Source organism: Solanum dulcamara, chromosome 3 (assembly GCF_947179165.1).
Source record: "Solanum dulcamara chromosome 3, daSolDulc1.2, whole genome shotgun sequence".
Classification (NCBI taxonomy): Eukaryota; Viridiplantae; Streptophyta; class Magnoliopsida; order Solanales; family Solanaceae; genus Solanum; species Solanum dulcamara.
In genome coordinates, this window is record NC_077239.1 from 48,466,045 (window position 1) to 48,490,626 (window position 24,582).

Genomic DNA, 24,582 nt, shown 5'->3' on the forward strand with positions numbered 1-24,582 from the left:
GTTCTTTTCATGTAATAAAGTTGAACTCTAGAGGAATTCCTTCTAACTCTGTCCTACGCATTTCAAAATATTTCTCATCAAGAAAAAATCAACAAGGAGGTTGGTCAAGATGGTAACCCTTCAATTTCGATTGACCCATCCTGAAGCGTCGATATCTCTAACGTAAATCTCTAATATTTTCTCATGTTATTAGATTGAGATGTGACCTCTCAATCAAATCAACAAAAAATAACTCCTACGAGAATGAATGTCAAAGAAAGAAAAATGTTGAGCAAAAGGAATATTAAGAGAGGAATTGACTTTAATCGTTAGAAGATGTTAAAAAGGGAAATATCTGGATCGTACTTGAGGAAGAGTGATGGATAGGAAAAATCCTACCCCTCATGCCACTGGTGTGTTAAGAATCATCTAGGGGAATGCATGTACGATACTGTAACACCCCCTAAAAATATTGTAGATGATGTTCCAATTCTCGATGAAAATGATACACCTTTTGTATTTTGGGCATAACTTTTCATAGGATGGTTCAAATTAGGGGTTCAAATTTTTGAATAACCCCAACATCATTATCTACAATTTTTTTGAAGACCACATCACAATCTTCCATTAAAATTTCAGATTTTTCTTTATAATTATTTTAATTATTGTTAGGTCCCTCCTTCATATCTATAAATACCCATCTTATTTCATTATTTTGTTCCTCAAGGTTTCTCAAGAAACTCTTCTCTCTATACACTCCTTTACTCATTCTCAAAATATAGTTTTAGTTCTTAGTAGTGTAGAAATACTATTCCGGTGATTCATCTACTCTAGGTAGTACACAAAATGCTCCGGCGAGGAAAACATGCTAGGATTTAAGAGTGTTTATTAAGTCCTTCGACTCTGAGTAACGCTTCGGATTCGAGGTAAGTAAGACGTCAATGAGATTATTCCTTCCACTCTCATGCCTAAATTATTTTGATTATATGATAAATTATGTTTATTTTTTAAAAACTTTACTCTAAGATATGTGGTGTTTATCCATGGGTTCTTCCACCCACGGAGTCTGAATATCTTTCAACTAAATCTCTTGATTTCAAATAAGATTTTTTTATGGGTAATTCTTATTTCTACTTAATAGCATGAATCATGGTTAAACTAATTATTATTGGTCTATTTTGATGCAAAATAATTTCACATGTATGAATTGATAGTTTTCAAGTATTTTCCCTATTTATCCCTTTAATGGTTCTTAAAATTGATGGTAGGTTATTTAAATCATAATTTTTAATTGATGGATTTCAAAGTAGTTATGCATAATTTCATTTACATTCATGTTTAAAAGTTGAAGTAATTTGAACCCAACTAGTTTTACTATATTTTCAATGAAGTTTGACTTAAAATATTTGACTCTAAATGAATGGTTAAGAAAGCAATGTCTATGACGAAAAGAGAGTCTTATAAAATAAAAGAATGATGAAATGCTATGAATGATGGATTCTTTATGCTATAAGGATAATTATTGCATATTTGAATCACCAAATATTTTAATGAGCTATTCTACCGAATGTGATGTTTTGAATTCTCAAGCTATATACTATGACTATTTTAAAGTATTAAACTATTCTATGGGATTGACTTAGCACCAAATGGGGTATTGAGGTGGGATTCGGTAAGGGAATCCTAGTAGCAACCCCTTGTCTCATTAACTATGCGCCAATATAGGAGCCCTTGTAGGCTTAGGCTAAAGGATCCATGAAATACCTTAAAGTTAAAGGTAAAGAAACAAATAAAGTTGACGGAGTTCTACCCGGCAAGTAGTCTCTCCGGCCAACATAGAGGGTTATATTGGATTCCATATAACAGCTCGCATGGTCTTAAATGTCGGTTATGGTCATTTTCCCACAAAATAAATATTTTAAAGTATATCTATATGATTGATTATGCATACATTGCATTATGTTTCATATTACTTAAATGTTTCCTCAATGTTAATGCATGCGTACATACTTAATACATTCAAAGTACTAACGCATACTCTTTTCCCTACATGATATCACCATGCAGGGACTAGTGCTCCTCCTCGTTCTCCTCCACGTGGCTAGTTGAGATTTCGTTCGAAGAGTACTTTTGGCGAGTTCCCAGTTTTGGGAAGAATACTTCTTTGTCTTTCTAGATTATGATATGTTGAGATCTTAAGACACTTACTATGACATTTCTTTTTATTATGATTGAGGGTGAGTTAGGGACTTGTCTTAGCCCCGTTAAATCTAAAAGAGGTATTGTTGGACATATGTAAGTTGAAGATTTATTATTATTATTTCCACTTTTTTATTTATTGTCATTACTTATGAAAGGCTAAAAGAATGCTAAGAGGACTGTTAGAGGTACTTCCGAGTTCCTCATTCTCCATGTCACGTCTAAGCCCTAGGCTTGTATCGTGACAAACTTGGTATAAAAACCTGAGGTTTTGAATGGTCCTCAGAGTCCAACATACTGCATCAAATAAGATCCTATTCATAGTTGTGTAGCATGCCATAACTATGATTAGGAGACTATGAGACATTTAGGAAAGTTTTTACTTCTTTCAAATTCAGGTCATTCCTTAGAGTGTCCTAAGATTTCCTTTAACTAACTACCTATTTTGTGTTTTCTAGATAATGACTCGTGGAAGAACACCTTAAAGAGCAAGGGTTGACGATGAGGACCAAGCTTCTCCAGTTCCCAATGCCCCATATCATGAGTAAGGGGTAACCTATGTCGAGTTTTTCAATATAAATATATTTATGGCTCAAGTAGTAGCCAACCAAGGGCATCAAGGTGTTCCTCCTCCCCAAATGCAAAATTCAGCCTCTAGGATTCGGGATTTCAAAAGGATGAATCCGCCCGAGTTCGATGGTTCTAAACTAGATGAGGACCCTATGGAGTTCATTGAAGAGGTGTACCAGATTTTGGCTATCATGGGTGTGCCACCAAATAAGAAGGCCAACCTAGTGGCCTATCAACTCAAAGGTGTGGCTCGAGTGTGATACAAACAATGGGTTGTTGATAGGGATGGAGAAATGGGGTTGATAGGATGGGAAGAGTTCAAAGGTGCCTTCCTAGACCTCTTCTTCCCATTGGAGCTAAGGGAGGCCAAAATCCAAGAGTTCATCAACCTCCTTCAAGAAAGTATGAACATGAGGGAGTATGCTCTCAAATTTACTAAGTTGTCTAAGTATGCTCCCTTTATGGTCTCCGACCCAAGAGCTAGGATGAGAAATTTTATTTTCGATGCCTCAAACTTGGTGTCCACGGAGTGAAAAATGGACATGTTGGTTAAGAAGATGGACATCTCTCAGTTAATGACTTACGTAGAACAAATTGAAGAAGAGAAGTTGAGAGGTAGATCAAGGGAGTTCAAAAATGCTAGAGTGGATGGTGGAGGGTTTAACCCTCAAAGGTCCGATTACGGTAACAATGACAAAGGCCAAGGTGGGCAATGGTTTGTGGGACAAGGTTCCACCAATACTCCTCCTCTAAGATTCAACAAGGGCAAAGGTGCTAAACTAATGGTTCCAAAAGAGAATGTTGCTACTCAAACATTCCCTGCTTGCAAGAAGTGTGGAAGGACTCACAAAGGGAAATGCTTAGCCGGCTCTAATAAATGCGTTAAGTGTGGCAAGTTGGAACACCATGCTAGGGATTGTAGAGATGGTGGTGGTAGGCCTCAAGGCCAAATTGCTCATGGTCAACAAGCCCAAGGAGGTTTCCAATACACCAACCACTTCTACGCCTTGCATGGGAGATAAGAGGTTGAGGACACACCCAATGTCATTACCGGCATGTTAAAGGTCATTGCTTTTGATGTGTATGCACTATTAGATCCGGGTGCAAATTTATCGATTGTTACTCTATTCCTTGCTAATAGGTTTGATGTGTTACCCGAAATCTTATTAAAGCCCTATTTGGTGTTTACCCCCGTTGGTGAGTCACTTATTGCTAGAAAGGCCTATAGTGGTTGTCCCGTGTCTATCTTGCATAAATTTATTCCTTATGATCTCATTGATCTTGACATAGTAGATTTTGATGTCATTCTTGGGATGGATTAATTATATGCATCTTATGCTTCCATAGATTATAGGAATCGTCGAGTCAAGTTCTAATTTCCAAATAAGTCCATTATTGAATGGGAGGGTCGTGATTTAGTAGTGAAAGGTAAGCTTATTTCTTATTTTCAGGCCCAAAAAATGATTTCTAAGGGTTGTATTTACCATATTGTGAGGGTTAGGGATGTCGACTCTGAAAGTCCTCCTCTAGAGTCAGGTCCCATAGTCAATGACTTCCCTGATGTCTTTTTCGATGACCTTCCTGGTGTTCCTCCCGAAAGGGAAGTTGATTTTGGTATCTATCTCCTCCCCGATACCCAACCTATCTCTATTCCACCTTACCGGATGGGCCTAAAAGAATTGAAAGAGTTGAAGGAGTAATTTAAGCACTTGTTAGAATAGGGTTTCATAAGACCAAGTATTTCTCTATGGGGTGCTCCCGTGTTATTTGTGAGAAGAAAGGATGGGTTGCTTCGAATGTGCATAGACTATCGGCTATTAAATAAGATGACCAGTAAGAATAAGTACCTATTCCCTAGAATAGATGAACTGTTTGATCAATTGCAAAGGGCAAGTCACTTCTCCAAGATTGACCTTTGGTCCGGCTATCACCAACTATGGGTGAGGGAGTGTGACATTCCCCAAAAGGCTTTCCAAATAAGGTATGGTCACTTCGAGTTTGTGGTAATGAGTTTTGGGTTGACGAATGCGCTAGCGGCATTCATGGACTTGATGAATAGGGTGTTCAAACCTTATCTTGATACTTCTGTGGTGGTATTCATTAATGATATTTTAATTTACTCTTGGGGTAAGAAAGAACATAAAAATCACTTAAGAGTTGTGCTTCAAACGTTGAGGGATAGGCAATTATTTGCAAAATTTAGTAAGTGTGAATTTTTGTTAATGGAGGTGGCATTTCTTAGTCATGTAGTGTCCAGTGATGGGATCAAGGTTGATTCTAAGAAGATGGAGGCAGACAAGAATTGGCCTAGACCGTTGTCTCCTTTAGACATTAGGAGATTCTTGGGTTTAGCTGGGTATTATAGAAGGTTTATCGAAGGGTTTTCTTCCATCTCATCTCTTATGATGAAATTTACCCAAAAGAAAGCCAAATTTATATGGACGGATGAGTGTGAGAAGAGTTTCTCGACCTTAAAAGATCAACTTACCTTCACTCATAATTTGACTCTACCAAAAGGATTAGAAAGGTTTGTAGTTTATTGTGATGCTTCAAATATTGGTTTAGGTTGTGTCTTAATGCAAAACGACAAGGTCATAGCCTATTCTTCTAGAAAATTAAAGGTGCATGAGCGTAACTACCGTACCCATGACCTTGAATTGGCGGATGTTGGTTTTCCTCTACAAATTTGGAGACATTACCTCTATGGGGTGCATGCGGATATGTATATAGATCATAAAAGTCTCCAATATGTGATCACCCAAAAAGACCTTAATCTAAGGCAAATGAGGTGGTAAGAACTCCTTAAGGACTATGACATGAGTGTGCACTATCATCTAGGTAAATCCAATTGGTTGCCGATGCACTTAGTAGAGTGTATATGGGAAGTGTGGCCCATGTGGATGACGGGAAAAGGGAGTTGGTGTAAGATGTTCACCGGTTGACTACATTAGGGGTGAAGTTGTGTGGTACTAATGATGGTGGTATGGTTTTCAAAATAGGTCTGAATCCTCTTTGGTGGTGGATGTTAAATCAAAGAAAGATCTTAACCCAATGTTTAACGAGTTAAAGAAGTTGGTGAAGGAAAAAAAGATAGAGCTCTTTTCCTAAGAGGGAGATGGGGTGCTATACAACAAAGTCGTCTATGTGTTCCCAATCTTGATGGCCTAAGGAGTTTTATCTTGATAGAGGCTCATAATTCTACATACTCATTCATCCCGGTTTGACGAAAATGTACCAAGACTTAAAAGAGTTCTTTTGGTGGGTTGGCATGAAGAAGGACATAGCAAGATTCGTGTCTGAATGTCCGAATTGCCAACAAGTGAAGGAAGAACATCAAATGCGGGGTGTCCTAGCCAAAGACATTGAAATCTCTACTTGGAAGTGGGAATATATGAATATGGATTTTGTAGTGGGTTTGCCTCATACGGTAAGTGTCATGATTCGATTTGGGTAATTACTGATAGAATGACTAAGTCGGCTCACTTTCTACCGGTTAAGACCTCCTATAATGTCGAGACTATGCCAAGTTGTATATTCGGGAGTTGGTGAGGTTGCATGGTCTGCCGTTATCCATTATTTTGGATTGTGGTACCCAATTCACTTCTTACTTTTGGATATCATTTCATAAGGGCCTCGGTACTAAGGTAAAATTGAGCACCGTATTCCATCCTTAAATGGATGGGTAAGCTGAAAGGACGATTCAAACACTAGAGAATATGTTAAGGGCTTGTGTGTTGGAGTTTAAAGGAAATTGGAATGATCATCTACCGCTCATTGAGATTGCCTGTAATAATAGTTACCACTCAAGTATTGAGATGGCGCCGTTTGAGGCTTTGTATGGGAGACAATGTAGATCCTTGGTTGGTTGGTTCGAAGTAGGTGAAATGAAATTGTTGGGCCCTGATTTCATACTTGATGCATTAGATAAGGTGAAGATCATTATAGAAAGGTTGAAGATGACTCAAATTCATCAAAAGTCCTATTCTGACACTAGAAGAAGGGATCTTGAGTTTAATGTGGATGATAGAGTGTATCTGAAGGTTTCACCCAAGAATGGTGTGGTTCTATTTGGGTTTAATATTTTAGGTAATTTTGGGTTCCTCATTCTCCATATCACATCTTGTACCTAGGTTTGGGTTGTGACAGGCACAAGGAGTTGTTATATTTGTGGAAAAAAGTGGACACAAGGAGAGGGACTATTTGGTGACTTCTAGGAAAGAGAGGGATTCCAATAGAGCTCGATGAAAAGGTCGGATTTGTTGATCCAAAACCGGTGGTGTAGTGGATCTACTATTCCTAAGTGTTCCAAGTATGGGAAAAACCACAGGGGAAAGTGCTTAGCAGGATTGGATGGTGTCTATAGGTTTGGAAAGCCAGGTTATAATGAAAGGGAGTGTAGGAGTGGTACTAAGCCTTAGGCTCAAACCTTGACTACAGTTCTTCCGGATCAAAGTTGTACTACTTCATGTGGCGATCAGTGCCAAGACATACTTTATGTCCTTTAGACTCACCAGGAATTAGAAGATTTGCCCGATATAGTGAATGGTATGTTGAAAGTCTTTGAATTTTATGTTTATGCATTGTTAGATCCAGATGCTACATTAGATTTTGTTACTCCTTACCCTGCTATAATATTTGATATGTATACCAAAATTTTGCTAGAGCCATTTTTGATTTATACTCTTTTCGGTGATTCGGTTCAAGCTAAGAAAGTCTATAGAGATTGCCCTATTTCGGTCTTGCTTAAAATAATTCCTTGTCATAATTGTAGTATGATTATTCTATTTAGGATATAGGTGTGGAGGTATAGGAAGGTTGAATCTTTTGTGTGCAATAGATAGGTAAGAATATTTTGGTGTGCCCTTTGGTAGGAGTTAATGCAAATGCGGATGTAGAGTTGCTAGTGTAGGCATGAAAATTCTTAGGTGATGTTGACTTTTAATGTCATGACCTAACTCCGTAGGCCACGACTGGAGTCCGACCTGGGCCTCTGTATACATACCTATCTGCTGTAGTCAAATCGAGCTATGCACAAAGTGATACTACTTACAAAATCCCAATGAGTTAAAACTTTTTTTTTGTGTACGTGTGCCCCCTTCCATTCGAACCATATCATTAAAGGGAACGCAAGCCGACAAGCATGCTATAACATAAAAATATTTACAACATGCCGTATAGGCACAATCGAAACGAACTCACAAACAACCCACATATATATGTCTACAGACCTCTAAGAATAGTAACAACAACATACGGCGGGACAGGGCCCCTGCCATACCCCTGAATATACAAATATATACATACATGATCTAATACCCAAAGGCTTGGCTCCAATTCAATGGAGCTTTTCCCAAATTTTCTGAGTAGAACCCTAAGCTGGTGGATCCCCAAAGCGTGCGTCTGCACATGTGGGCATGAAATGCAGCCCCCCGAAGTACGGGAGGTCAGTACGATATATGTACTGAGTATATAAAGCATAACCACACATAACTGAGATAACAATTGAAATAGGGATGCAGGAGACAAGTATGATAGTTAAGAGTTCACTATACCTGCATCCTATGGAAAGAGGGCATGTATATCACCCTAATATATCAATATCGGCCCACCGTGGTACTCGGTGTTACCAGACCAATGTATACAGCATCTTACCATCGTATACGACATCATTTCATACCTTACCAGTACATTACTATGTTTTCACGTGTATGCTTGTCTATTATATCCGGCTCTTTAGTGAGGGACTCGGTGAAGGGAGTAGTGCACATCCATATCGTACCATTACCCTCTCATAGCATCATATATTATCATACTGTACCCAGCCCATTATGGGTCTCGATGTTATAATCATATCATCATATACTGTACCTGGCCCACTAGGGGACTCAATGTCATAATCATTATATACCATACCCGGCCCTTTATGGGACTCGGTGTCATTATCATATACCGTACCTATCCCTTTATGGGACTCGGTATCATTATCATATACTATACCTATCACTTTATGGGACTCGGGGTCATTATCATATACCGTACCCGACCCTTTATGGGACTCAGTATTATTATCAACCACGCATAGGTAGATCATTATCTGAAACTTAATAAGGTAGTCATACAGACTATCATTGGTGGATCAGGATAATAATCATCTCAGGTTCCCTTTGAGTGCCCCTAGGGCTACATTAAGTGAAGTCTCAGGAGTTGTAGACACATTTTAGGGTAATGCCAACTGTCTTAAGGAAATTAGCGACATATGTCATCGTAGAGTCCCTAGGAATGGGAGCTTATATCCGCACTACTAATCAACATATAGACGGTTCAGGGAAGGTAGCTCAACTACGATGAGAGTTTTCCCGCCAACGAGTGAATAAGAGACATATAGCGTATTCAGAACTTGGGAATAAGAGCTTCAGTATCAAGAAGTGAATAAGAGTTATAGTTCCTGTTTCCTGTGTGTCCAATTACTATCTCACGTATAGCAGGTTCGAGGGTGATAGCTCAGCTACCTTAAGAGCCTTAGCATTTAGGAGTGAACTCGTGTCATGAGTTATACTCAAAACTTACAACTGGAACTATCTCTACACTCATATCATATCTCATTTCATTTACAGTTAAGACATCCCAAAAGAAAGAAGCCATAGACTCTACATATATTACCTTTTATCTTATAGAAGCCCAAAAGGGCAATAACTCAACAAATTCAGGAGTTCTACCATCACAAAGTGGATGAGAACTACGAACTATACTCTCAGAGCTTTACGAAAGGAAGTATCCCCATTTTTCATATATAAACCATTTATAACTTATATCTAAGACATGCCAAAAGAAAGAAGAATAGCCTTACATACTTATGTCAAAAATATGCCAAGAGAAAGTTTCACATACCTCTTACGGACTTCCCTTAATCACGTCTACGTCATCGTCCTCCAAACCTATTTAACATGGATGAAATAAATGTATCAACAAACTTAGGCTTTTCAGAACCTTAGGTTACACACGAGTATTTATAGAACTCATCCCCTCGCTCCCCTTCTCGACTAATTCCTTAACTAGTTAAAGAGTTAACGAAAATCGGGCATCATCTCCCCTATAATGTGCCCTATCCGAATTTCCAATTATACTCCTAATAGCTACAGACAACCAACAAAAATAACCAGATAAACTCCAAATGACTCTCTCGAAACTACGATACCAAAATAAGGTTTCTAGTTTCCATTTTGCAAAACCTTTAACCGTATGAAGCGGGGGGGGGGGGGTCATGTGGCTGCAACCATAATCTACCACACCTATTTTATAACACTTTTAGTCCCTGCAAAGTACCATCACACGACCAGCAGCATCCCCCACACGCATAACGCCTCATTTCGACTACAATTTAACTATAACGATTCCAATTTAGTTTATTTTGAATGTTGAGCATTTACAAGATTTTATTAAAATTCAAGAAGCCTATAAGTTGTGTAATACACCCTATAACACCACCATAAACTTCAAATTAGAAGGGAAGGCCTTACCTTTTCCGAAATTGGTCAAAATTCACCAAAATTATGTCTCGGAACTTCTCTAGCACGATTTAAACGCCGTGGCTGCTTGCTGTCTGATTTTTTCTGCAACAAGCCATGATTTATACTACTAATACCTACATATAATCATGGTATATGCTAGATAATTAATTTACGGAACGAAATCGGAACTTACCTTATTTTTTCCTCTAAGCCCTCAATATTTTCTCTCAACTTTAGGGTTTGTTCTTGACTTTTGTTTGCTGAAGTTTAAGAGTGTGAAATGAAGTATAAGTCACATATACATGTATATATGTGGTACTAGGAGGTGACACATGTCATCCCCTAGGGGTGACATGTGTCCAGCCCCTATTGGCCACCGTATCCATGCATTGAAGGAGGGGCTCCACGTAGTAGTGGGGCCCACCTGCCACCTCCCCCAAGCAGGTGGGTAGCCTGCTTCCTTGAGGTCCTGGCACATGTCACTCCTTCATTGGTTTCCACGGGTTATCTTTTTCCCTTCCTTGTGGGTTCGTAATCTCATCTTATTTTAAGAGCCTATGTAATCCGTGCTACGTAAGCTTGATATGTCCTCAAGTAGCTGAAGTATGTAATACTTCTAATTTAGTACCTTACATAGGTAAATTGACTCCTATGACACATTACTTGGACTCCAATTCCTTCCGGATTCTTATGACTCTATTCCCAACCTTCTCTACTATGGGGTATCACATTCTCCCTTCCTTAGAGTCGTTTGATAGTGTCGTAGCTTATCTGGCTCACATGATAACGTCTAAGGAACTTAAGAGAGATTCCAAGTTTAAAAGTGTGGGGTTTAACATCCTTCCCCCCTTTAGATCATTCATCCCCAAATGTTACATAAAACTTCTCATAAGAGTTTATACAAATTGGAGGGAGATTTCTTTCTATTGTGATAACATATATTTTCATCCAAGTAATTAATATACGAGTTACAGGAGTGGGGGTTACCTGTAGACATAGAGAATAGGTACGGATACTTCTGTTTCATGTCCTCTTCAACTTCCCAGGTCATTTCTTTATGATTCTTATTCCGCCACCACGCCTTGACAGAAGATATGTCCTTAGTTTGCAACCTTTTAATCTGCCGATCCAAGATGGCGATAGGTTGCCCCTTGTGGGATCATTCCTTTACTACGTGGGCCTCCTTTGTGGAGAATATTCTTGAAGGGTCGCCTATTTATTTACTGATCATGGACATGTTAACAAATGGATATATCACTTCTAAATTATATGGTTGGTCCGCTTTATAGGTAATCTTGCCTACCTTACAAATAATTTATTAAGGGACAATGAATTTTGGGATAAGTTTCCATCTTTGCCGCATCTTATTATTTCTTTCATTGGTGAGGTTTTCATGAACTCCCAATCTCTAACTTCAACCTCTATCTATCGACGTCGACTGTCTGCCTATGATTTTTGTCGATACTGGGCTATTAATAATTTCTCCCGTAATAGGTTATCCAGCTTCTAATGCTCGATCTGGTTTAAGCTATTTCCCAATCTCTCTCACGCTAATTTGTAATACTCTAGGTATATTCCACTGTGCCTTTACTCAGATTTTCTTTTTAGTTCTTTTACCCCGCATTATATTGCAATCCTCACACGAGCATGTGTAGGTATTTAGTCAGTTCCAAAGATGCCTTAGCGTCTCTATACTTGTCTTCATACAGACCCTACATTGCCTCTTACCCCCTCCGATTGATGTCAGAGCTCACTATGGCCTTTTTCCCTCAATACTAACCATATCTCAATAGTTCTGCCTCGAACCATCTTACACTTTTAATCAAGTGTAGCCTGGTTATCCCTTATAATATCCTTAAGTTCTCCTTATACTTCTCTTGTCGTATTTATTCCGTTTGTATGCACCTATTCTTTGATGTCATACTATTCAAGGTCCTTACTAGTAATTCCCCACACTATCTCAGGTATCATGGATTCTATCCATTCATTGCTGGCTTTTAGATCTTTTTAACCCATGCCAGCATGGGACCTCACTTGAAGCCATTTCTCTCCTTTAGGGTGTACCCACGACACTATCCATTTGTACTTTACCTTATGCCCTTATTTCAAATTTTCAAATACATATGATTCTTTCCCAATACATTTGGTACACTGCACCAGGTCTATGCCTTTCTTTATATCATCCATACCCCAAGTTGTCCATATACTACAGCTTAACCTAATGTGAGGTGCTGATCAAGTTTAATCATTAGTACTCGAGTCCCGTAGCAATTTATTCAAAGCCATATTCCATTTATATTGATCAATAACTAGCTAGGGATTATAGTCATTTACAATTCTCGACTAGGAAGTACTTACATTCTGAAACTCAGTGTCCCAAGCTTTGTCATAGCCCTAGCCGTATCCCAGTGGGTACCACTTGTTCTTCTAATAACTTCATAATGCAGCAGTTGTTCTGCAAATCGACATCCCCTCTCTTTGAAGGATCTCACTATTCTCTAAGGTGGAGTCACGTATACAATATACTTCTTTATGCCTCATAAGCTTTGATCCTTGTCGTGTACCTGATGCTTACTTTTAATTTTACTCGAAATCTCATCAATTTCTCTTTAATAGCGGTCTTGTCTTCTCAGCTTTTTGTTGTACTAAACCTTCAGATCATATCTATCTATCTCCCTCTTTACCCAATATTCGTACTTAATTAATCATGTCTATCCCGAGTGCCTCTTTTCATAGTCCTTTCACTTCACCAGCCTATGTCCACCCTTTTTTTGTGCCTGAGGAATTTCATATCACTCCTATACCCTTCGAAGAACATTATTTGTACATAATCTCCTTCTTATGATGGGCAAGGCATACTACAACCCTGTATCTCACTCTCATTTTATTTCTAGGACAATTTAGGCAGAGTTTCCTCTGTATTTCTTACTATACCAACACTTGCATGCAGAAAATAGCAACAATGGCTCACAGAACCAACATATATATTCATATCGTATCATATTGCAGCCACACAAGGCTCCCAATATAAATGTATATATATTCTGGAAGAAAATTGATAATATACCTATAACCATATTTGGTGATGCCTCCTGGCCTCGTCTACTAGCCAGGGAGTATATCCGATTTGAAGGGCCATTGAATTTGGAAGCTCCGCCATGGCCTCTACTATGGCCTGCTAGTGTCTGCAGATTCTGCCCTATAGGTCTCACAACCACAGAAGAAGAAGGACCGACAATTAACCCGGTAGGCTAGACTGCGCTCCCCGGCCTGCCCTTAGATAGGCACTCCCTCATAACATTGCCCTAACGGCCGTAAGCAAAACAAGCGTCAGTGGAAAAATGACATTCAGCAAAATGAAACCTACCACAATGAGAACATTAGGGTAAAGATAGCCTTGATTGACGTGAACCCCTATTCATCTGTGAGCCTGAAACCCTAGAGCTCTGACCGGCTCCTAAATACACTGTGCTATCAAACCCCCTACCTAGGAATATTAGGGGTGTACTCCAGGCCGGCTGGGAAGGATATCTACCATATTGTTGAGGCTGCTCGCCTCGAAAGACACCATAATAACCGAGTGATTTAGTCTTCTTACATTGGACTCTGTCAGAATCTCTCTCGGGCTAACGTCCTCTATACCGGTCTTCCACCCCTTGTGCGTACACCTATACCCGGGCGATATCCTTGTCTGTCTGAGAAGCCATGGCCATACAACTATCAATTAAGTAATGGTCCAACCCCATCACATAGCGATGCACCCTATCAGCCATATCAGCTACTATAGTGGATGCATGCCTTGACAACGAGTCAAACTCTAGGCTATAGTCTTTAATTCTCCTACCATTCTGCCTTAACTGTAAGAATTTATCAATTTTGGCTTGTTTTATTTTTTAGAGGTAGAAAATGGACAAAGAAAGCTTCCACGAGCTCATCCCTGACTGCTAGGGGAGCACCCTCACTCCTCGATAATTCTCAGGACTCATACCAATTAACGTCTATATCACGCAGCCGATATGAAGCCAATTCAACCGACTCCATCTCCAAGGCCCTGATTATTGCAATATACACTGCATCTGTTGAATAAACTATTGTGGATCCTCCAGAAGTCTCGACCCATAAAACTTCAGAGGGTTACAGGCCAGGAAGTAACGGACCCTTAAACTATCTTGTCTATTTGTATTATCTGCTCCTAACCATGCCTTCGAGCCTGCCCTGCCATTATCTTAGTCAATAATTGCACTGCATCTCTCATGGACCCATCTTCCGGCGCTGGCTGTGGAGCTAGAGGCTCAGACATTGGAGCTTCAGGATCGATAGCTACTGCTGTTCTAAGCTCCTCTGGATGTAGCGGCATAGTAGGGCTCACCTATTGCAGCATAATCCCAGGCATAGACTGGGTATGAGCCCTAGTAACCCTCAGGATTTGACTAGTTTCCCTCACTACAGAATTTTCCTTCTGGGCAGTTGTTGCTTCCCTTAGAGACATCACTGTAAACATAATAATATGTTAATGAGAGATCATCCTAACAACATAGCTCTATCGTACGATGTAAGATAGAAAAGAGGGATAGTATTCTAAATGCCCTGTAGCCTTCTGTTTATAGATGTGGTGCACAACATACCGATAAACAAGACTCTACTAGACACGGTCTGTAGACACTCTAAGGATAAACTGCTCTAATACCACTTCTGTCATGACCTAACCCCGTAGGCCGCGACTAGGGTCCGACCTAGACCCCGTATACGTACCTATCCGCTGTAGTCAAATTGAGCTATGCACAAAGTGATACTACTTACAAAATCCCAATGAGTTAAAACTTTTTTTTTGTGTACGTGTGGCCCCTTCCATTTTAACCATTTCATAAAAGGGCATACAAGCCGACAAGGCTGCTGTAATAGAAAAACACTTACAACATGCCATATAGGCACAATCGAAACGAACTCATAAATAACTCACATACATATGTCTACAGACCTCTAAGTAACATAAATATATGGCGGGACAGGGCCCCCACCGTACCCCTGAATATACAAATATATACATAGAAGGTCTAATACTTAATGTCTTGGCTCCGATTCAATAGAGCTTCTCCTAAATTTACCGAATGGAACCCTAAGCTGGCGGATCCCCAAAGCAACCTTCTACACCTGCGTATATAAAATGCAGCCCACGATATATGTACTGAGTATATAAAGCATAACCACACATAACTGAGATAACAACTGAAATAGGGATGTAGGAAACAAGTATGACAGTTAAGAGTTCACTATACCTGCATCCTATGGAAAGAGGGCATGTATATCACCCTCACATATCACTCCTGGTCCACCGTAGGACTCGGTGTTACCAGACCAATGTATATGGCATCATACCATCGTATACGACATTATTTCTTACCTTACTAGTATATTACTATATTTTTATGTGTATGCTTGTCTATTATATCCGGCCCTTTAGTGACGGACTTGGTGAAGGGAGTAGTGCACATCCATATTGTACCATTACCCTCTCATACCATCATATCTTATCATACAGTACTTGGCCCATTATGGGTCTCGGTGTTATAATCATATCATCATATATCGTACCTGGCCTACTAGGGGACTTGGTGTCATAATCATTATATACCGTACCCGGCCCTTTATGGGACTCGTTGTCATTATCATAAATCATACCCAGCTCTTTATGGGACTCGGTTTCATTATCATATACTATACCCAACACTTTATAGGACTCGGTGTCATTATCATATACCATACTCGACCCTTTATGGGACTCGGTAGCATTATCAACCATGCACAGGTATATCATTATCTGAAACTTAGTCATACAGACTATCATTGGTGGATCAGGATAATAATCATCTCAGGTTCCCTTTGAGTGCCCCTAGGGCTACATTAAGTGAAGTCTCAGGAGTTGTAGACACATTTTAGGGTAATGCCAACTGTCTTAAGGAAATTAGGGACATCTGTCATCATAGAGTCCCTAGGAATGGGAGCTTATATCCCCACTACTAATCGATAGATAAATGATTCAAGAAAGGTAGCTCAACTATGATGAGAGTTTTCCCACCAATGAGTGAATAGGAGACATATAGCGTATTTAGAACTTGGGAATAGGAGCTTCAGTATCAAGAAGTGAATAAGAGTTACATTTCCTGTTTCCTGTGTGTCCAATTATGATCTCACATATAGCAGGTTCGAGGGTGATAACTCAGCTACCTTAAGAGCCTTAGCATTTAGGAGTGAACTCGAGTCATGAGTTATACTCAGAACTTATAACTGGAACTATCTCTACACTCATATCATATCTCATTTCATTTACAGTTAAGACATCCCAAAATAAAGAAGTCATCGACTCTACATATATTACCTTTTATCTTATAGAAGCCTAAAAGGGCAATAACTCAACTATTTCAGGAGTTCTACCATCACAAAGTGGATGAGAACTACGAACTATACTCTCATAGCTTTACGAATGGAAATATCCCCATTTTTCATATATAAACCATTTATAACTTATATCTAAGACATGCCAAAAGAAAGAAGAATAGCCTTACATACTTATGTCAAAAACATGCCAAGAGAAAGCTTCACATACCTCTTACGGACTTCCCTTAATCACATCTACGTCGTCGTCCTCCAAACCTATTTAACATGGAAGAAATAAATGTATCAACAAACTTAGGCTTTTCATAACCTTAGGTTACACATGAGTATTTATAGAACTCATCCCCTCGCTCCCCTTCTCGACTAATTCCTTAACTAGTTAAAGAGTTAACGAAAATCGGGCATCATCTCCCCTATAATGTGCCCTATCCGAATTTCCAATTATACTCCTAATGTATACAGCCAACAAACAACAATAACCTGCAGCATATATATATACTATTCACATCAATCTTATACCAGATAAACTCCAAATGACTCGCTAGAAACTATGATACCAAAATAAGGTTTCTAGTTTCCGCTTTGTAAAACCTTTAATCGTACGAAGCAGGGGGGTTGTGTGGATGCAACCAGAAGCTCTCCCACCTACTTTATAACACTTTTAGGCTCTTAAAAACACCACCATACGACCAGAAGCATCCCCCACACGCATAACGCCTTATTTTGACTACAATTTAACTATAACGATTCCAATTTAGTTTATTTTGAATGTCGAGCATTTACAAGATTTTATTAAACTTCCAGCAGACTATAAGGTGTTTAATACACCCTATAAAACCACCATAAATTTCAAATTATAAGGGAAGGCCTTACCTACGGCCATAACATAATCGACAAATCCACTCCCGAAATTGGTCAAAATTCACAAACATTGTGCCTCGGAACTTCTCTAGCACGATTTAAATGCCGTGGCTGCTTGCTATCCGATTTTTGATGTACCAAGCCATGAGTTTATACTAATAATACCTCCATATAATCTTAGTATATTCTAGATAATTAATTTATAGAACGAAATCGGGACTTACCTTATTGTTTCCTCCAAGCCCTCACAATTTTCTCTCGACTTTAGGGTTTGTTCTTGACTTTTGTTTGCTGAAGTTTAAGAGTGTGAACTGCAGTATAAGTCACATATACATGTATATATGTGGTCCTTGGAGGTGACACTCTAGAGGATGACACATGTCCAGCCCCTATTGGCCACCGTATCCATGCATTGAAGGAGGGGCTGCCACGTGGCAGTGGGGACCACCTCACCCAAGCAGGTGGGTCACCTACTTAACTCCAAGCAGGTGGTTCACCTACTTGACCCTAATCAGGTGGGTCACCTGCTTTCTTGAGGTGCTTCCACGTGTCACTCCTTCATTGGTTGCCACATGTCATCTTTTTCCCTTCCTCGTGGGTTCATAATCTCATCTTAATTTAAGAGCCTATGTAATCCATGCTACGTAAGCTTGGTATGTCCTCAAGTAGATCAAGTATGTAATACTTCTAAGTTAGTAGCTTATGTAGGTAAATCGAGTCCTACAACTCATTATTTGACCTCCAATTCCTTCCGGATTCTTATGACTCTATTTATAACCTTTTATACTATGGGGTATTACATTCTCCCTTCCTTAGAGTCGTTTGATAGTATCGTATCTTATCCATATCATATGATAATGTCTAAGGAACTTAAGAGACATTCCAAGTTTAAAAGTGTGGGGTGTAAAATTTAAGGAGACATAAAGTGGTTAGAATGATTGGCTTGAATATGTGGTTGTCGATATGTGAGTGATTGCAATAAAATATTGATGACATTGTACTTAGGGTTTTAACCAAGTGTATTAGAGTAGTCATAGAACTAGGCTTGAATTTGAGGTTAATGATTGGGTTTACTTGAGATTTTACCCAAGATGGGTGTGATGAATTTTGCTAAGAAAGGGAACACAGTCCCCACTATGTTGGCCCATATTAGATTTTGAGGCAGGTTGATAAGGTGGGATATGAGTTATACTTTCCATTAGAGTTGGATATGGTTTATCCGATGTTCCATGTATCAATTTTGAGTAACTTGTAGGTGATCCAAATTATATTATTCCATTGGAAGTATGAATATTTCGACCAAATTATACTTTCCATTAGAGTTGGCTATGGTTTATACGATGTTTCATGTATCAGTTTTTCCTATGTCTGTCATATGCATGCATGTTTATGAAGTTTAATTAAAGTCATATTTTGTAAGTTTGAAAATATGATGGTTAATGCATTTTAATGTGTCACTGCATTTATGATGGGTTGCTAATCCTCTTTTCGTGTTCTTTCCATGCTAGTTGAATCTCACTCAACGACGAATGTTCCTAAGTAGGGGATATTGTAAGACCCCAAAAGTTGAAAAGTCAAAATGAGGGAGATTTGGAAAAATATGGAATGTGCCAATTCCCACGAGTCAACCTACAACTCATAGAGGATTCTATGGATTATAAGACGGAGTCATATGATTGGGTTCTGAGTTTATTTTTGACTAAGTGAAGGGGAAATTTGATGAGTCATTTGTATGACTCGTAAGGGTTATTCGTAGAAGCCAAAGGTGATTTCCAATAGCTAATGTTTCACGCACCTTGGTTTATGATTTTCGTCTACAACCTGTAGAGGAAATGATGATCTGTAGAGGGCCATCCATAAGGTCGTACTGGGTGATTCTTAATTGTCCATAGATGTTAAGGTCAATTCTTCAGTGTGGGAATATATTTTGAGATGTTTTAAGGTCACCAAAACTCTCTAGCACAAAGTCAAGTTGAAAGCTTCCTTACCGATTGAGTTTTGGTGAAAGAGTTTACTTAGGTCATCTTTAAACAATCATGTATCCTAGAATATAAAGAGTTTGTGGAAAATTACCTATGAAATTAAAGGTCTTTGAGTCCTATTTCAAATTCCCCAAGTTTTTCACATTTTGAGATCGGAGTAAAAAGTTATGACCATTTTACCATAGACTACTAGATTAGAAATTTTAGGAACTTGAGCTACGACTCGTTGGAAAAGGCTACGAATCATAGAAATGTTTATGACTCACAAATATGAGTCTTAAATGAAATTATAGGCTCATTTTTTCAGCATATTTTAGGGGTCGCTAGGATGAATTACGTTTATGACCCATAATTCTTTTGATGACTCGTAAAGAGTGATTCATAAATTCTTTTGATCAGGTTTTATGAGGGGTTGCCTGGTCGTTTCCCTATAAGTTCCTTAATATATGTGTATATTTTTGGGACTATCTTCTCAACTATTGACTATCCTAAGTATTCCTAAACTCTCATTCTATTATTATCTCTCAAAAATCCCAAGTCATCTCTCCTAAGACCCCTCTCAAAGGTCTTCTTCATCATCAAGAAATTTGTTAGGGTTTCTTCAAGACCAAGTCCCCTTTTTCAAGTTCAAGGCAAGGATTCATCAAGGTATGTGGGTATTGATTCATGGATACTTTCATCCATGAATTCCAAACAATTCTCAAAGTTTTTCTATTTAATTCAAGTTTGAGATTTTATGGGTTTTTGTTACAATTTCATTAATTAAGATTTATTACATGATTCTCTACTCAAATATGCATAAATTGCCAAATGTTTCATGATTTCAATGATTTTCAAAGAAATTCTTTTGCATTCTACTTGGGGTTCATAAATCCATTAATGGGTTCTATCAATTATACCTCAATTGATATTGTCCTATATCATTAGGCATGATTTCCATTTAATTACATGATTTTAAGATGATTCCATATATGTATTATGCATTATGTTATGATTTCTAATGACAAGCTATATATTATGTGTATGAGTTGACAAGGCTTTCAAGAAAGTTACATGAAAAGTATGAATTGAGATTTTATGATGAAATTCGAGCTAAGTATGAATGATGGTGGATGATCTCTCACCCAGTTAATGATTAGGGAGTTATTCTATGACTATAATTTTATAACAAGTGGACGGGTAGTAGATATGGCCCCTTCAACATGATGTTGACTTATTGTTTCATATCTAAAACTATTCTATTGAGAGTTTACTTAGCACCGAGCGGACCTTGGGATAGAATCTCTTTACCGTAGTCAAGGCATGAGACACGTAGTAAGATCTCATTGTCCTATAACTACGTGCTACCGTAGGATAAAGGATCACACGTAGTAGAGGCTCGATTCATTTAAGGGTCACTTGTAGTAGAGGATTTATCCTTCATATAGCTTAGTGGATCCACTTAGGCATGTACGAGTCTACCTTAGCAAGTAGTCTCCCCCTTTCCTCCAATATATGGGTGAACATTGGGACTCCATGTTATACCTCACATGGTGTATGTCGGTTAACGGTTGCTCTCGCAAAGGTAAAAATTCTCTCTCAAAATGTTTAAGGTATTTCTTACTATGGCGGTATCTCTCACAAAGTAAAGTATATGCTCTCAGAAGGTTAAAGGTTTCTCTCAAAGGATTTATGGTATACTTAATTACGATTCCTGGTATTTTCAAAGTATATGTTTTCCTATAATAACTCATGATTTCTATCATAGTGTTTAAGTTCTATGATGACTCATGATGGTTCCTATATTGCATTGGCCAAGTCTCATGGTTTCAAATAGTATTTCAAATGATTTCATAGTTTTAAAATGGCCCATTGTATCACCTTATTATATCATGGCATAATGCATTGCATGCTCACATACTTAGTACATTCCAAGCACTAACGCATACCTTTTTGTTTCCATACATTGTGTTATAATGTAGGTCTTGGCGATCACCCTACACACTCTTTGGCTAGGTATAAGACTTGTTCACTTGATTTGGTAAGTCCTCATGCTTTGGGGACTGACTATCGAGCTTATATTTTCTTACTACCTCTAGATTATGTTGTTAGTTTGAGACATTCTTTTCTTATTTGGGTGAGCTAGTAGCTTGTTCTATGCCCCTACTGATGTTAATATGATAGAGGCATGTTTAGACATAGAGTTGATGTAGTGTGTTCTTGGACATATGGCTTAAGTTTTCATTTTCATTCCTAGACTTCTATGATTGAGATTATTCTTCCTCTTGATTTCATTATATTTTACTTGACCTTATGAAAGCTATACATGCTAAGAGGCTTGGTGTAATCCATCGAGTTCCCAGTCATCGTGTTAAGGGGCAAATATTAGAAATAAAGGGAATAAGGATGGGTTATTTGGGTAAAATCTAGTTAAAACTTGAACTTTTAATGAAAAGCCACATTCGGGCCTCAAGTTTCTGATGCAGAGACGTTGCAGACTCAACTGTGTAGTGCCTCAAAAAATTGAAATAAGAACGATGCAAAGGAAATCAAAACATTTGACCCAAGTTCATCACGTGGACTTCACCTGGACTTTACTTAATACTTGAAAACAAGAAATTTCCAATTACATACCTAGGCCTTTTTTGTGCTATGTGGGAGTGAGTACGCGATGCGGTCTTGTCGTGAACTCCACTATTTTGGCACCATTGTTTTCATTTGTTTTTCAAACAAAAGTTAAACTAAACCTAATTTTACAAGAAAAAACAAAATACGAGATGCAATCTATCCTAAAAAACAAATTACAAGAAAAAATCCTGTGAATTACTAAATCACGGGTTGCCTCTTGTGTATCGCGGCATGACTCAACTTAGCGCAATAATTGTTGATCTCCAAAACCTCCTCATCTCGATCAACATCATTCCTAGAGTAATGTTTTACTCTTTGCCCATTCAGTAAGAATGTGGTCTGTTTTGTCGCATTCCACAACTTTACTACTTCATGTGGTGTCATTTGCACAACTTCAAAAAGGCCGCTATGGTTGTACCTCAACTTTCCAGGGAAAAGTCTTAGTCTAGGATTAAAAACTAGTATTTTTTGACCCAAATCGAAGGTTCAAGTAGTAATGTGATTGTAATGCCATCTCTTCTTTTTGTCCTTGTATAACTTGGCATTTTTTATGCATATAGCCTAAACTCTTCAAGATCGTGCAATTTCCCTAATCCTTTCTTTCCTGCTAACTCTTGATTAAGATTTAGCTGTTTAATGGACCAATAGGCTTGATTCTCTAACTACATCAGAAGGTAACATGCTTTACTGAAAATTATGTGGTATGGGGACATCCCAATAGGTGTTTTGTAGGCAGTTCAATATGCCTACAATGCATCATCTAGATTCATAGACTAATCCTTCCTCTGAGCATTCACCGTCTTCTAAAGGATTTTTCTTTACCTCTTTATTACACACTTCAACCTAGCCACTGGTTTGAGGTTAGTATGTCGTATCCACCTTATGCTGAATTCCATACATGGCTAGAAGATTCTTCACTATTTTATTAATGAAGTGTTTTCCTCCATCACTAATGATAGTTCTGGGAGTGCTAAATTCGGTGAATATATTCTTCTTCAACAACTTGCTTATAACCTTTAAACTATTTTTGGGGAGAGCTACGACCTCCACCCACTAACACACATAGTCGAACGCCACTAGAATGTATTAGTTCCCATAAGATAGTGGAACTGCACCCATAAAGTCTATACCCCACACATCGAAAATTTCTACTTCTAGAATATTGTTGAGTGGCATCTCATATTTCCTTGATATGGACCTCATACTTTGGAACTGATCGCATCTCTTCACATAACCTGCAGTATCTTTAAATAGAGTAGGCCAAAAAATTCCACAATGAAGTACGTTATGCGCAGTGTGCTCACCCCATGATGGCCACCGTATGGTGAAGAGTGGAAACTATCCATCACTTGGACCACCTCAACTTTGGGCACACATCTCCTTATCATCATGTTAGGACCGTGCTTGAATAAGTATGCTCCTCATAAGCCAACCTCTTCTACTGTTGTATAGTTTCACCTGGTGGGAATACTTCACTTACCAAGTAATTTACAATATCAACATACCAGGGCAATTCAGTAACCTCTAGGGCCAAAAACTACTCGTACAAAACTATTCTTTAATCTTCCATTGTTCCCCAACATATGATGAGCTCTCCCACCTAGATATATGGTCAAAAATCTGATTGTCACAACCCTTACAATACTTGGTCTCGATATCAAACTCTTGAAGTAATAGGATCCTTTTGTAGAGCACAACATATCACAAAAAGTGCCGGACACCCTTTACTAAAACTGGAGGAGGAATTCTCTCTATCACTTCTATCTTAGCTCGGTCCACTTCTAACCCAGGAGTTATGACTTTGTGTCCTAGAATTATGCCTTCACGAACCAAAAACTGACATTTCTCCCAATTGAGTACCAAATTAGTCTCCTCGCATCTAGCAAGCATTCTGTAATTATTTATCAAATATTACTCAAAGGATTCCCTGAAAACAGAACAATCATCCATAAACACTTCAATAAAATCCTCCACTATATCATGAAATATCTCTATCATACATCTCTAAAAGGTGGCTGGTATATAACACAGTCTAAAGGGCATGCGTTTAAAAGCATATGTCCCATATGAATATGTACATATGGTCTTTTCCTGATATTCAGAGGAAATTATAATTTTATTATACCCTAAGTACCCATCCAGGAAGCAGTAAGCATTTATCAATAAATGGGACATGATAATGATCTTTCCAGTTATCCTCATTCAGCTAGCGAGAGTCCATGCAAATTTGCCATCTCTTGACAATTTATGTTGGGATTAACTCATTCTTATCATTTGTAATCACAGTCATCCCACCCTACTTCTGCACACACTGAATTGGACTTATCCACTTGTTGTCAGAGATTGTGTAGATGATGTCTGAATCAAACCACTTAATAACCTCTTTCTAAAAAACATCTTTCATCATTAGATTCAATCTTTATTGACGTTGTGCAATTGGCTTATGCCCTTCCTCCATAAAAATTATGTGTATGAAAAAGGCT